This window comes from Mirounga angustirostris, unplaced genomic scaffold (genome assembly GCF_029215605.1).
Source record: "Mirounga angustirostris isolate CCGP_5_RB_7025 unplaced genomic scaffold, mMirAng1.0.hap1 SCAF_7, whole genome shotgun sequence".
Taxonomy (NCBI): Eukaryota; Metazoa; Chordata; class Mammalia; order Carnivora; family Phocidae; genus Mirounga; species Mirounga angustirostris.
The window spans coordinates 75,055,693-75,072,110 of NW_026991715.1; the positions used below are offsets into that span (position 1 = coordinate 75,055,693).

The 16,418-nt window shown below is 36.3% G+C and overlaps 1 long non-coding RNA gene and 2 other non-coding genes across 3 annotated transcripts in view; all 3 read left to right on the forward strand.

Annotated features, from left to right (window-relative positions):
- The window catches only part of LOC123860274 (uncharacterized), a 352,027-nt gene that overhangs the window by 315,121 nt on the left and 20,488 nt on the right, over window positions 1-16,418 (forward strand). The gene's annotated exons all lie outside the window — the stretch shown is intronic.
- On the forward strand, window positions 2,991-3,096 carry LOC123836517 (U6 spliceosomal RNA). The gene has a single exon (XR_006788975.1). It is a non-coding gene; the product is annotated as a U6 spliceosomal RNA (small nuclear RNA).
- On the forward strand, window positions 8,726-8,829 carry LOC123836362 (U6 spliceosomal RNA). The gene has a single exon (XR_006788949.1). It is a non-coding gene; the product is annotated as a U6 spliceosomal RNA (small nuclear RNA).

Here is a 16,418-nt window from a genome sequence, read left to right on the forward strand (position 1 = left end):
ACATGTCTTTGAATAGAGAGAATAGCAAATCACTCTTATTCTTTCACCAGGGTGGATGCAAATAAATTAAAAGTGAAGCTAGAAGCCAGTTGCAGATTTTATTTTCTTGCAGAAACAGAGTACTCTCACCTAAATGTCCAAGTACTACCAACTCCACCTGGAAGGATTGCTTCCATATGATCTGAGTTAGTTGCCTTTGGGCATAAGGTAGTGTAATTTGAATTAATTCAGATACTCACTCCATTAAGCTGGGCTACTTTTAAAATGGAACTCCCCTATGTTAAAATTCAGTAGTAACTGTTCATTATCTCTCATTCTAAGATGCTTTATTAAATGCTTTTTAGACAGTCTCAGTTGCCACACAGTAGGTGACCAACAGAAATATTTCCCAAGCTTATTTAGCAGTGACAAGACATTAACTTTTTTTCAAAGTTCAAGGAGGTGTTGATGGATGCATCGATGCTGTGAAAAACTAGAGAAGTCTTCCTTCACTTGCTCCCTGGACTCAAAGAACAAATATTAAAAAAGTCAATAGAGTGTTTTATAAAAGGATGTGCCCTTAAAGTGAGGGGCAGGATACGAACTATATTGTGACTTTGAAAATACCATGCTTTGCACCAGTAATCAAATTATTAGCTTTAAATTGTCCTCAAAGCTTAAATCCAGGGACTTTTCTCTATGTTTGTTTCTCCAAAAATTTTTGATTTGTATGAAGTGGGGAAGACCCTTGCATTTTTATTTTTAAATACTGCTAAGAAGGCTAGAAATTAAGATAACATTGAGATCCTAAAATCTGAAATCCAATTTAATAGTCTCAGTATGAGGGTGAATATTTTTTAAAGCAACAGTTCATTATCACTTCCCTGTCTTCAATCTATTCTTTTTTTTTTTTTTAAGGGAAATAAAGGTTTTATTTTTTTGCATTTTGTTAAAAGAAAATAAGGTTCTACATGATACAAACACCAAAGCAAACACTGATTTAATTGGGTATTTAAATATTTGCTGAAACATTATTTCTTTCTCAAATCCTACTTAAAAAAAAAATCAATTACTTGCTTTGAAAAGTAGAAATTTTTTTTAAGTTTGTGTGTGTCATAATTTCCAGGATGAAACTTGCCTTTTTAAAACTGAGGATAAGAGACTAATGACCCGTTGCATTTTTTCTTTCATATTTTTCCTACCTTTCCTCTCCACTTCTCAACAGGCTGTGTCTTTGTGCACCTGAAGGAAAAGACAAACATCTTTTTTTGAATAAAGCTGTCCTATACAACTTGCGGACATTAAGTGAGAGGAATTCTCTCAGGCACACCTTTTCCCCCCATTTCCTCCCACTATCTTGACCAGAGTTTCTCTCTACACATACTCCAATCTCATAACCTGAAAAGAAAAAGAAAACATTGTTCCAGCTCATACTGGTTTGAAATAGGCCTTTGAGCCCTATTTACAAAGAGTCATTTCCATAACAATATCAAAGCCCTCAATTTCTATTGGTGTTATAAAGAGGAAAATCTCTCATTCAAGTGACCCTTCAGACCTGTATTTTTTCCAAGGTGTAAGATCAGACGTGAAATGAACCTGTAAAGAAAGTGGTTGGGAAAAACCAATAAGCACACCCTGGGATTCTTTCCTGGCCTGTTAAGGGTTCCTTGTAACCCTTGGCTCTATTTGCATTAGTCTTCTGTTGAATGTAAGAATTAGAGAAAGCACTTTAAATAAGGAAATTGAAACTCTATCTACTTCTATTCTAGATTCTATTGAAAGTCTAGGGACATCTAATAAAATAAAATCACATTTGTATAGGTAGTGGCACTTCCAAGAGATTAAAAAATCCAAATAATTGAGGAATTTGCATGATATTTAAAATGCAGTCATATCTGTTGTCTCTTTAATACCGATGAAAGCCATCCTACAAAAGGAACTTCAGTATTTTCAGTAAACTTAAAAACAGGAAACCTTTTCATGGTGGGATTTTGAGTATTAATTCTGCTTTTAGTATTTTTCAAAACACTGAAGATAGTGAAATAAGACATAAATGTGCTAAACTTTAAATTTTTTCACTTTTCCAAAAGCTGTTTTGAGTTTCTGGTGGCATTTCAGTCCTTTTCTTATTTTGTGGGAAGGATTTTGGCTATTAAACTGCACAGTGAATCTGACCGTTAAGAGTAAGAAAATCTTGGATGCACATTGAACCAATGCTATAAACTTTCTTATATGTCTTCAGATGCTTTGGAGGAAATTACATGAGACAAGGAGACTGGTTCCCTACCCACTCCCCTGCCATTTGTGAAGTAAAAAGTACCTTTGAACACAGAGTTTCATAATAATTGCATAATTATTTTTGTTTTCTCATCAGAGCCAGCCTGCTGCTGGTGAGGTACAGCAGTCTAAAAAGAAGTCATCTGAGAATGGAATTCTAACAACTTAAGAAATATTTCCTGCAGCCACCCCTCTTCTTTCCAATTTGCAAAAAGCCATTTCAAAAATTTCTGAACAGTGACACTATTAAAAAAAGTAAACTACAGGCCAATATCTCTGATGAATGTAGATGCAAAAATCGTCCACAAAATTCTAGCAAACTCAATCCAACAATACATTTAAAAAAAATCATTCTCCTCAATCAAATGGGATTTATCCCAGAGATGCAAGAGTGCTTCTATATTTACAAATCAAGCTACATCATACATCACATTAAGAAGAGAAAGGATAAAAACCATGTGATCATTTCAGTGGATGCAGAAAAAGCATTTGACAAAGTACAACATCCATTCATGATAAAAAACTGTCAACAAAGTAGATTTAGAGGGAACATACCTCAACATAATAAAGGCCAAAGACGAAAAACCCACAGCTAACATCATACTCAATGTAGAAAACCTGAGAGCTTTTCCTCTAAGATCAGGAACAAGACAAGGATGTGTACTCTTACCCCTTTTATTCAACATAGTACTGGAAGTCCTAGCCACAGCATTCAGACAAGATGAAGAAACAGTGCTTGCTTCTACAGCCATATACTAAAAAATTGAAATGATACAGGGAACATTAGCATGGCCTCTGTGCATGGAAGACATACAAATACGTGAAGTGTTCCATATTTTAAAAAAATCAATCAATAAAAGGCATCCAAATTGTAAGGAAGAGGTAAAACTTTAACTATTTGCAGATGACATGGTACTGTATATAGAAAATCCTAAAAATTCCACTAAAAAACTACTAGTACTAATAGATGAATTCAGGAAAGTCATAGGATATAAAATTAATATACAAAAACTAGTTGCATTTCTATGTACTAATAATGAAGTAACAGAAAGAGAAAATAATAAAACAATCTCATTTACAGTTGCACTAAGAAGAACAAAATACTTAGGAATAAACTTAACCAAGGAGGTGAAAGACCTGCACTCCAAAAACTATAAAACACTGATGAATGAAATTAAAGATGGCATAAACAAATGAAATATGTTCCATGTGCATGGATTGGAGAAACAAATATATTAAAATGTCCATTCTAGCCAAAGCAATCTACAAATTTAATGCAATCCCTATCAAAATACCAACAGTATTTTTCACAGAACTAGAACAAATAATCCTAAAATTTATGTGGAAACAAAAAACAAAGCAAAACAAAAAAAACCCAACCAAATAGCCAAAGCAATTTTGAAAAAGAAAAACAAAGCTGGAGGTATCACAGTCCCAGGTTCTAAGATGTACTACAAAGCTGTAGTAATCAAAACAGTATGGTACTGGCACAAAAATAGACACATAAGTCAATAGAATAGAATAGAGAGACCAGAAATAAACCCACACTTATATGGTCAATTAATCTATCACAAAGGAAGCAAGAAGATACAATGGGGAAAAGACAGTCTCTTCAACAAATGGTGTTGGGAAAACTGGACCACTTTCTAATACCATATATAAAAATAAACTCAAAAAGGTATAAGGACCTAAATGTGAGACCTGAACTGTAAAATTCCTAGAAGAAAACATAGGCAGCAATCTCTTTGATATCAGCAACATTTTTCTAGATACGTCTCCTCAAGCAAGGGGAACAAAAGCAAAAATAAACTATTGGGACTACACCAAAATAGAAAGCTTTTGAGTGAAGGAAAGCATCAACAAAACAAAAAGACAACCTACTAAATGGGAGAAGATGTTTGCAAATAATGTATCTAATAAGGGGTTAATATCCAAAATATATAAAGAATTTATACAACTCAATAGCAAAAAAACCCAAATAATCCAATTAAAAATGGGCAGAAGAAGGCACCTGGATGGCTTAGTTGGTTAAGTGGCTGACTCTTGATTTCAGCCGAGGGTCCTGGGATCCAGCCCTGTGTCAGGCTCTTCATTCAGCAGGGAGCTGCGTGAAGATTCTCTCTCCTTCTCCCTCTGCTCCTCCCCCTGCTCTCTCTCTCTCAAATAAATAAATAAATCTTAAAAAAAAAAAAAAGGGCAGAGGACCTGAATAGACATTTTTCCAAACAAGGCATACAGATGGTCAACAGAAACATGAAAAGATGATCAACATCACTCATTATCAGGGAAATGCAAATCAAAACCACAATGAGATACTACCATACACCTGACAGAATGGCTAAAATCAAAACCAACAAGAAATAATTAGTGTTGGTGAGAATGTGGACAAAAAGGAATCCTTTTGCATTGTTGGTGGGAATGCTAGCTGGTGTAGTCACTGTGGAAAACAGTATGAAGATTCCTCAAAAAATCAAAAACAGAATTACCAGATGATCCAGTAATTTCACTACTGGGTATTTACCCAAAGAAAATGAAAACACTAATTGAAAAGATATATGCACCTCTATGTTTATTCCAGCATTATTTACTATAGCAAACTATGGAAGCAGCCCAAGTGTCCATCAGTAGATGGAAGGATAAAGAAGATGTGGTATATATACATAATGAAATATTACTCAGCCATAAAAAAGTGAAATCTTGTCATTTGCAAAACATGGACGGACCTAGAGGGTATAATGCTAAGTGAAATTAGTCAATCAGAGAAAGACAAATACCATGTGATTTCACCTGTGTGTGGAATTTAAGAAACAAAGCAAATGAACAAAGAAAAACGGAGACAAACAAAAAAACCAGACCTTTACTATACAGAACAAACTGGTGGGAGGGAAGGTGAGTGGGGGTGTGGGTGAAATAGGGGGATTAAGAGTACATTTATCATGATGAGCACTGAGCAATGGATAGAATTGTTGAATCATTACATTGTACACCTGAAACTAATATAACACAGTATATTAATTATACTTGAATAAAAAAATTTCTGAGCAGTGATATAGCTACACAGAATGAAGTACTAAAATAGTAATTCTATATAATCATGAGTAGATTAATATTAACTCCAAATTCTATGTACTACTAAAATAATAAACCTCTGCATTGTTTTATAATTTTAATATATATATGTATATATATACTATCTCCTTTTCCAAAGGACTAGGAAACTTTGGGTATATGACTATGTTACAAGGACAAGTAAAATACTGTACTTGAAGACATCAGGCAAAATTCTTTGGCTTACTCCATTTGAATGGCTTGGGCAGAGTTGACTTCTTGTGACTTGGTTTCTCTAAAAACATGGATAAAGAGACCCTTGGCTAACAATCACAAGTGTTCAAAAGTCTCAAAGTTAAATTTTCCTTCTGATAGTTGTAACTAGATGAGAATAAGGAAATATGGTAGATGAAGAATATTTTATAAAATGAAGACATCTAAGGTTTTCTCTTAGAGCTAATTAGTAGACCTTTTCCCTTATGTCTGGTCTGAGCAGTTTTGCAGTCAATACCTTGGACTACAGAGCCCACTGTGTGGTAAGAAATTTTTCATTTTAGGTGTCATGTTCCATCTCACTGCTATTATCATGCCACACTGCTCAATTTTGGAAATATGTTTTTATTATTATTTTTAAATTCTTAGAGTATTTTGGGCATAGTGGGTACTTGTTAGACTTGATAATGATGGTCAATTTTTTTCTCTTTCTGTGTTATATATAAGATATTTCTGTAGTCAATATTTTTTTCAAAATATTTTATATTTGCCTTGTGTTAAAAAAGGAGACTACTTTATTGGTGATCATAAGCTGAGTGTAGTGAACACAGGTTTTGGAGTCAGGAATTTCAACCCTGGCTTTACTAAATATTCTTGGGTAAGTTATTTAACCTTTCTGACTCTCAGATTTCACATGTGAAAATTATAAATAATAATGCACAATTCTCAGTTTTTTTCAAGACAAATAAAAAAATATGCCTAGTATAGTGCTTAACATACAAGTGATTTATTTTATTATTGTTATTATTCTTAATAGAAATAAGACCCTACAATATAATTTTGTTTAAAACCTTCTTTGAAGATTTTTTTTTTATTTGAGTTGACTAGGGGCACCTGGGTGGCTGAGTCGGTTAAGCGTCTAACTTTGGCTCAGGTCATGATCTCAGGGTCCTGGGATCAGGCTCCCTGCTCCACGGGGAGTCTACTTGTCCTTCTCCCTCTGTCTCTGCCCTTCACCCTGTTCGTGCACTCTCTCTCTCTCAAATAAAATAAAATAAAGTAAAATCTTTAAAAAAAAATAAATTGAGTTGACTAAGTGGAGTGACTAAATGGATTAAGTTTCCAAATTGTTTTGTTTCATGTAGATAAAATTAGTGATATTTTTGTCTTCTACTTTAAGCATTGGTTCGATTTTTATCAGAATCCATGGGTAGTGGGTATTTTGAATATGTGTGAAAGAAATATAACCTACATTGTCTTTCTGTGTCTTAATTTAGCTTAAGCCTTCATTGTGCTATTTGGGTTTTACCTACCTTTCCAGGGTTATACACAGGTTTTGGGGGCTTACATAATGACAGAGGTGGGAGTGGACAAACTCTCCCTTAGTAATTGGTACACACCAGTTGCTGCTTATAATTCTTTGGACAGAGATCAGGAAAAACTCCATTCTCCTTGCCAGATTCTAATTTAGTTGGTTATTTTCATAAAGCAATGAGTAGGTTAGGATTTTAGGAAACAGACATTAATTGGAAGAGTTTTTATAGCTATGCCTCTTTTATTTTCTGTTGAAAATAAAATTAAATAAAAATCAGATATATCCACACACTGGTTTCCCAGTGCTTTACTAATGAGGTTTCATGTTTTATTTTTTTGGTCTAAGCAACAAAGATGAATCTTTCCATATCCCTATTATGCCTTGTCTTTAGGAAATGGACAAAAATTTCATTCAGAGTTAAGTTCAAAAAACACTGCTTCCTTTTGACAGTGAGGTGTACTGCCTTTCTCTTTTATATCTGAGATGATTGGCAGGGATGACATTTGTTAGAATGCCCCTTTTTTGTTTGGGGCAACCTTCCTCTATTCTGTAGTGGAAATATTATGAAGTAGCAAGGTGTGGTGCCTCATGAGCTATTCCTTCTGGCATTCTTGATCTTACATGATCTTCTCCCATAATCAGTAGATTTGACCTGTGTAACCAATAGGATCTTGGGGGAAATAACAATGTACAATTTCTGAAGCTTGGTCATAAAAGATATTGTGGCTTCTGCCTTGTCTTCTCTTCAATCTCTCTCCCCAGGGAAGCCAGCCACCATGTTTTGAGAATTCTCAAGCAGCTCTGTGGAGGAGAGGAACTGAAGACAATCGCCAATAGCCAAGGTGAACTTGCTAGTCATGTGAGTGAGCCACCTTGGAAGTTAGATATTCCAGACTTACAAGGTGTCAGATGAGTGTATTCTTAGTTGACATTTTAACTCATGAGAGAGTCTGAGCCAAAATGACATAGCTAAGCCACTCTGAAATTCTTGACCTACAGAAACTGTGTGAGATAATAAATAATTATTATAATTTTAAGCCATTAAGTTTGGGAATAATTTGTTATTGCAGCAATAGATAACTGATACACAGGCGTATAAGAATTCTTATGAATAGATGTAAAGGCTTTGTCAATAATCCCTTGCTTTTTTCACTCCTTTTGTAATATATACAGATTATCTTTTGGGAATAAAATGGCTCAAGTTTTGTGGTCCTGCACTCTGCAAATGACAGTCCATCTTAGCCAAGTTCATTTTTTTTCTCCAGAAGAAAGATTTAGTGCATGTCAAATGACCAAGAGTTTTAGTCAGTTGAGTCAAGATAGTCTAAAATTCTCCTGTTTGTGTCTACCTGGCTCTCTTAACTTCTCCATCTCTTTCTCTTACTTCTGTGCCAATCTTGTGGAGTTGAGTGGGTAGGATACAGGAAAATTTTTGCTGTTTCTATGTCAAACTTTGGGAGTAAGGAAGCATGAGAGACTCTGGGTTTTCTGTATTCTCATCTGCTTAAATTCACCACAATTATACCTTCTCTCTATGGGTCCTGGCCCCATCAGGTCTTCTGTATAGGACCTTCCAAAAATCTCTATTATCACCAATTAGTGAACCTATTTCTAGTCTGTGTGTGTGTGTGGTAGAGGTGGTAGGTGAAGGTGACAGATATGGAATCTTTCTTTCTTAATTTCTTCTGAGTATTTTGTCTCTACGCCAGATATTGTCCATTTAAGTTCTTAGGCACTTGAAAACCATAGCCAGAAATACTATTAGACTTTTCTAGCTTTTGCCTTGTTTTACCCCTCCTCTCAGGCATCTTCTTTGTTTGAATAAGAGGAAGGGATTGAGGAAATGCTAGGGGGAAAAAAGAACATATGTTAATATCTCAAAGATATGATGCTGTGCTTGCTTTGGCAGCATATATACTAAAATTGGAATGATACAGAGATTAGCATGGCCCCTGTGCAAGGATGACATGCAAATTCATGAAGTGTTCCATATTTTTATAATAGTAAGGGACTTTAACACCCCCCTCACTGCAATGGACAGATCATCTAAGCAGAAAATCAACAAGGAAAGAAGGGCTTTGATGACACACTGGACCAGATGGACTTCACAGATATATTCAGAGCACTCAATCCTAAAGCAACAGTCTACACATTCTTCTCAAGTGCACATGAAACACTTTCCAGTATAGATCACATACTGGGTCACAAATCAGGTCTCAACCAGTACCAAAAGACTGGGATTATTTGTTGCATATTTTCAGACCACAGTGCTTTGAAACTTGAACTCAATCACAAGAGGAAATTTGGAAAGAACTCAAATACAGGCTAAAGAGCATCCTGCTAAAGAATGAATGGGTCAACCAGGAAATTAAAGAAGAATTAAAAAAAAATTCATGGAAACAAATGAAAAATGAAAACACAACTGTTCAAAGTCTTTGGGATGCAGCAAAGGCAGTCCCAAAGGGAAGTACATAGCAATACAAGCCTTTCTGAAGAAACAACCTAACCTTACACCTAAAGGAGCTGGAGAAAGAACAGCAAATATAGCCTAAACCCAGCAGGAGAAGAGAATTAATAAAGATTAGAGCAGAAATCAATGAAATAGAAACAAAATGAAACTAGGAGATGGTTCTTTGAAAGAATTAATAGAACTTGATAAACCCCTGGCCAGACTTATCAAAAAGAAAAGAGAAATGACCCAAATAAATAAAATCATGAATGAAAGAGGAGAGATCACAACCAACACTGAAGAAATACAATTATAAGAACATGTTATGAGCAACTATATACCAATAAATTAGGCAATCTGGAAGAAATGGATGCATTGCTAGAGATGTATAAACTACCAAAACTGAAACAGGAAGAAATAGAAAACCTGAACAGACCCATAGCCAGCAAGGAAATTGAAGCAGTAATCAAAAATTTCCCAACGAACAAGAGCCCAGGGCTGGATGGCTTCCCAGGGGAATTCTACCAAACACTTAATAAAGAATGAATACCTATTCTTCAGAAGCTCTTTCAAAAAATAGAAATGGAAGGAAAACTTCCAAACTCTTTCTCTGAGGCCAGAATTACCTTGATCCCCAAATCAGACAAAGAACACACCACAAAGAAGAATTACAGACCAATATCCCTGATGAACATGGATGCAAAAATTCTTACCAAGATACTAGCCAATAGGATCCAACAGTACATTAAAAGGATTATTTCCACCATGACCAAGTGGGATTTATTCCTGGGCTGCAAGTGTGGTTCAACATCTGCAAATCAATCAATGTGATACACTACATTAAAGAAAGGAGAAGAACCATATGATCCTCTCAATAGATGCAGAAAAAGCATTTGACAAAGTACACCATCCTTTAAAAGAAAAAAAAAGATTTTATTTATTCATTCGAAAGAGACAGAGAAAGCACAAGCAGGGGGAGAGACAGAGGGAGACGGAGAAGCAGACTCCCCACTGAGCTGGGAGCCCAATGTGGGGCTCAATCCCAGGACCTGGAGATCATGACCTGAGCCAAAGGCAGATGCTTAACCATCTGAGCCACCCAGGTGCCCCTACACCATCCTTTCTTGATTAAAACTCTTCATACTGTAGGGATAGAAGGAACATACCTCAATATCATAAAAGCCATCTATCAAAAGCCCACTGCGAATATCATTCTCAATGGTGAAAAACAGAGCTCTTTCCTTAAGGTCAGGAACACAGCAGCAATGTCCACTCTCACCACTGTTGTTCAACATAATACCAGAAGTCCTAGCCTCAACAGTCAGACAACAAAAAGAAATAAAAGGCATCCAAATCAGCAAAGAAAAGTCAGACTCTCACTCTTCACAGATGACATGAGACTCTATGTGGAAAACTCAAAAGACCACCCCAAAATTGCTAGAACTCAAACAGGAATTCAGCAAAGTGGCAGGATATAAAATCAATGCACAGAAATCAGTTGCATTTTTATACAACAACGAGACAAAAGAAAGAGAAATTAAGGAGTCAATCCCATTTACAATTACACCCAAAACCATAAGATACCTAGGAATCAACCTAACCAAAGAGGCAAAGGATCTGTACTCAGAAAACTCTAGAACACTCATGAAAGGAATTGTGGAAGACACAAGAAATGGGAAAATGTTCCATGCCCATGTGTTGGAAGAACCAATATTGTTAAAATGTCTATGCTACCTAAAGCAATCTGTACATTCAGTGCAATCCCTATCAAAATACCATTAACTATTTTCACAGAGCTAGAACAAATAATCCTAAATTTGTATGGAACCAGAAAAGACCCCGAATAGCCAAAGGAATGTTGAAAAAGAAAACCAAAGCTGGTGGCATCACAATTTCAGACTTCAGACTGCAAGCTCTATTACAAAGCTGTACATACTGTCATCAAGACAGTATGGTACTGGCACAAAAACAGACACATAGATCATTGGAACAGATCAATGGAACCCAGAAATGGACCCTCAGCTCTATGGTCTACTAATCTTCAGCAAAGCAGGAAAGAATATCCAATGGAAAAAAGACAGTCTCGTCAACAAATGGTGTTGGGAAAATTGGACAGAAGAATGAAACTGGACCATTTCCTTACACCATACACAAAAATAGACTCAAAAGGGGTGAACGACCTAAATGTGGAACAGGAACCCATCAGAATCCTAGAAGAGAACACAGGTAGCATCCTCTTTGTCCTCAACTGCAGCATCTCTTGCTAGATACGTCTCCAAAGGCAAGGGAAACAAAGGCAAAAATGAACTATTGGGACTTCATCAAAATAAAAAGCTTTTGCACAGCAAAGGAAATGTTCGACAAAACCAAAAGACAACCAACAGAATGGGAAAAGATATTTGCAAATGACAAATCAGATAAAGTACTAGTATCCAAAATCTATAAAGAACGTCTCAAAGTCAACACCCAAAGAACAAAAAATTCAATCAAGAAATGGGCAGAAGACATGAACAGACATTTCTGCAAAGAAGACATCCAAATGGCCAACAGACCACATGAAAAAATGTTCCACATCACTCGGCATCAGTGATCCAAATCAAAACCACAATGAGATACCCCCTCATACCAGTCAGAATGGCTGAAATTAACAAGTCAGGAAATGACAGATGTTGGTGAGGATATGGAGAAAGGGGAACCCTCCTACACTGTTGGTGGGAATGCAAGCTGGTGAGCCACTCTGGAAAACAGTATGGAGGTTCCTCAAAAAGTTGAAAATAGAGCTACCCTATGACCCAGCAATTGCACTACTAGGGATTTACCGCAAAGACACAAATGTAGTGATTCGAAGGGGCACTTGCATCCCAGTGTTTACAGCAGCAAGGTACACAATAGCCAAACTATGGAAAGAGTGCAGATGTCTAGTGACAGATGAATGGGTAAAGAAGATGTGGTATATATATACAAAGGAATACTACTCAGCCATCAAAAAAAAAAAACAAAAACAAAACAAAACAAAAACAAAATCTTGCCATTTGCAATGACATGGATGGAACTAGAGGGTATTATGCTAAGTGAAATAAGTCAATCAGAGAAAGACAATTATCATATGATCTCACTCATATGTGAGATTTAGGAAACAAAATAGAGGATCATAGGGGAAGAGGAAAAAGATAAAACAAGTTGAAATCAGAGAGGGAGACAAACTATAGGAGAATCTTAATCATAGGAAACAAACTGAGGGTTGTTCGAGGGGAGGGGGCTGGAGGCTGGGGGTTGGGGTAACTGGGTGATGGACATTAAGGAGGGCACGGGATGTAATGAGCACTGGGTATTATATAAGGCTGATGAATTACTGACCTCTACCTCTGAAACTAATAATATATTATATGTTAATTAATTGAATTTAAATTTAAAAAAAGCAAAAAGGAAAAAAAACAAACTGCAGGCACATCATGTATAGATGAATTTGACTCTTTAGGTTTGGATGAGACTCTGTTTGGATGATGTGGTATTTAGGGCACAGTAGCCTCAGCTGTACCATCTATTCATCAGTCAGTCAGGGCCCAGTCAGGAGACAGAAAACAACACCAGTCATTGGAGAGAACTTGTTTTATTTTACTTTTTCTAAGCCCATTCTGAAATAATTTTAGACTTTTAGTTTCAAAAATTCGTCCAGAGAGGGGCGCCTGGGTGGCTCAGTCGTTAAGCGTCTGCCTTCGGCTCAGGTCATGATCCCAGGGTCCTGGGATCGAGCCCCGCATCGGGCTCCCTGCTCAGCGGGAAGCCTGCTTCTCCCTCTCCCACTCCTCCTGCTTGTGTTCTCTCTCGCGCTGTCTCTCTCTGTCAAATAAATAAATAAAATCTTTAAAAAAAAAAAATTCGTCCAGAGAATTCCCATATACCCTTCACCCAGCTTTCCCTAATATTAACATCCTACATAACCATAGCCACAATACAATGGTCTAAACCAGGAAATGAATATTGATATAATACTATTCACCACACTACACACTTTGCTGTAATTTCTCCACTTGTCCCACTGATGTCCTTTTTCTGGTCCAGGCTCCAACCTAGGATCCCACATTTCATTTAGTTGCCGTGTTTCCTCAATTTCCTTTGTCTTTCGTGACCCTGGCACTTGAAGAGTACTATCCAGTTACTTTTCAGGACTATCTTTCAATTGCGGCACCTGGGTGGCTCAGTCGGTTAAGTGTCCAAGTCTTGGTTTCAGCTCAGGTCGTGATCTTTGGGTCTTGAGATCGTGTCCCGAGGGGCGCTCCATGCTCAGAGGGGAGTCTGCTTCTCTCCCTCTCTCTCTGCCCCTCCCCCCGCTTGTGCACCCTCACGTGCATGTGCACACACTCTCTCTCTCTCTCTAAAATAAATAAATAAATCTTGAAAAAACGAATGCTAACACACAGCAATTCATACTGGGGTTTCAAGTTTTACCCGAATCTTGCCCTAAAATTATATGTGAATAAAAGTTATCTGAAGGTGGGAGTAAACAGAGGGAATGAAGTTTAAGAAAAGCTGAGATACTTCTATGGGTCCTGCCTGTTTTGGAAAACTTGAAACATTCATTCTTAAGACTGCCACAAATAAAAAGTATTAGTATAATTTAGATACATTTTAATATTACAATAACTATTGAATTCCTTTAGACATTTTACAAATGTAGGCAAACTAGTTCTTGGTGTTATCTGTTGAATGGGCAGACCAGTGGTCTTATGCAACATATTACATAGAGAGCTGTTAAAAATGCAGGCGCTCAAGCTCTGCACCAGCACTTCTTATTCAGATCAAATTGTGTATTTTATTTAAGGGTGTGGTCACTTTTATTCTTCAAGTTATGTATTCATTTATTGACTAATAGGCTAATTTTTCTCAGAAGATAATTCTGTTGCCTTTGGAATTAATAAAGGCAGGAGAAAATGATTATTAACAGAAAAAAAATTTTTAAGTAGCTTATACAGCTCTAAACAATTTACAAAGTACTGTCAAAGGACAGTCAACACAGAAGAAGTGGAGCCAAGGAGTGGAGAGAGACACATAGGATTACGATGATACCATCTATTTGCCTAAAGCCAGTATACCCCTGGACTATTCATTTACATGAAACAATAAATCCCTTTTTTTTATTAAGCTAGGTTTAACTGGGTTTTCTGACATATTAACTAAAAGAATCTCCACTGATAATAATTCCCCACAAATGGTTGTTAAGTATATGCTTGAGAGAAAGATAGAAGTATACAGTAGCCAACCCCTCCTGACATTTTTCTTTGGGTAAGAAACATCTCTGTTGTGTAGCACAGTTCCAGTGGCCACCATTTACATGGAGTATAATATTAATGGTGCTCTCCAGGATGTGGGCAACGAGGCAGCCCTGAGGGAAGATGATTGTGGGGTGAGAGGGAATCTGTGGTTCTTAGTGCTGCATCATTGATATCCTGGAGTCCCATTTCCCAAAAGTGGGCAGACCACGTTCTCTATGTTCCCTTGTGTTATGGATCCATTACTCTTCAGGAGTTCCATCCAGTTTTTTCTTCTATTAGGAGAAAGCCAGAAGCATTTAATTTGGCTGTGCTAAATAGTATTTAGAATATGTGTAGTCCTTAAGCTTAGGCCTCAATATCATGTACTTATAAATAATTATTATTTTTATTAAAAGTTTTATTCTATTGAAGTACTCATTTTACTGAATTAACTTATGGTGACTCAGGCTTTATAATGTATTGGTCTATAAAATGTTCAAGTAGTTACAACTTAAAAAAAAAAACTGGGGGAATTCTTATTCTATATCCATGCATTGACTTGAATTGAATCTTTCCTCCTTTTTTTTTTTTTTTTTCATTTGTATAGCTAGCTCCTTTGTACACTCACTCACTTACTGGTTTGAAGAAATACAACGAAGAGAGCATGGAGAAGAAAACTGATCTCTTGTTCCTATTTTAAAAATTTAGCAGTATGCTTCCTTAATAGGGCTCACCTCAGGATTATTTTAGTTTTCTCCTGAAATTCTTTGACTCTCTTGCATTTAAGTGGCTCCTTTTGTTCAACTGGCATATGTCCAGCTGAACCAGTTCTCAATGCCCAGGAAGTTGAGAAAAATCTGATTTGTTTTTCCCTATCTGCAGAGAAGGAACACATGTTGCTATGTACAAAAGGAAATGGCTGGTCTCTGAAAATTTCCCTTTGCAGTGTCTAATAGAATAATGTGCAAGCATTTTTGTTGAAATATTTTGTCTTGTAATATTTTTGCAAGTGGCCAAACCTAAGTAATATGTTTTATACACTTCCTCATTTAAAAAAATTAAGTCATCGGTCAAGATTGTCAGTTTTACATTGAAAATTTCTAGCCACCAGGCTTTGGAAGGGTCACCCTACTCTGTATGACAGAGGAAGGTCAACAGTTCTAGGTAGCAGCCAGCATAGATACCTTCTTGCCTGGACTTATTTTCATAACTGTTGAAATTTTTCATTTCCATAACTTTTCCTTAAGATTTTAGAAATAGAGGGAGAGCAAGGCATAAAATATTTATCTGTTTATGACACCTGGCCACAGCTGCGGGGCACATGAGCATCCCTAGAAGAAAGCTTCATCAGTTAATAGGGAAACATTCCCCAATGTTATGTTTCTCTATTTGTGGAACATTCACTACTAAGTGAAAAGATACTTCCTGATGTCTGTTACTAGGATGAATACTGAAGCAAGCAAACTATAGATAGAAATTTCCAATAATAGGCTCAAATGCATAATGGAGAGATAGATGATGACACATGATAGATAGATGATATAGATAGATAGATAGATAGATAGATAGATAGATAGATAGATAGATAGATGATAGATAATTTTACTTTTAGGAAGAAAAAGAATTGTCATCTTGAATAGCCATATTTAATATAATAGTGCTTTTTATATCTCTCTTTTGAATTTAACAACCACCATGGAGATGTAGTAATAATGAACTACTGCTTTTGTGCCTGAGTAGGATAAGCTGATTTTGGAAGGGGAGGCATGCTAGACTTTGGGAGTGATGGAAGAGTAGTACAATATAACACTCTGAACCAGTGGGCCCACTGAGGACGTTATGCCTTTGGTGTCACTCAATTCATTCATAAATATGATTTAATAAT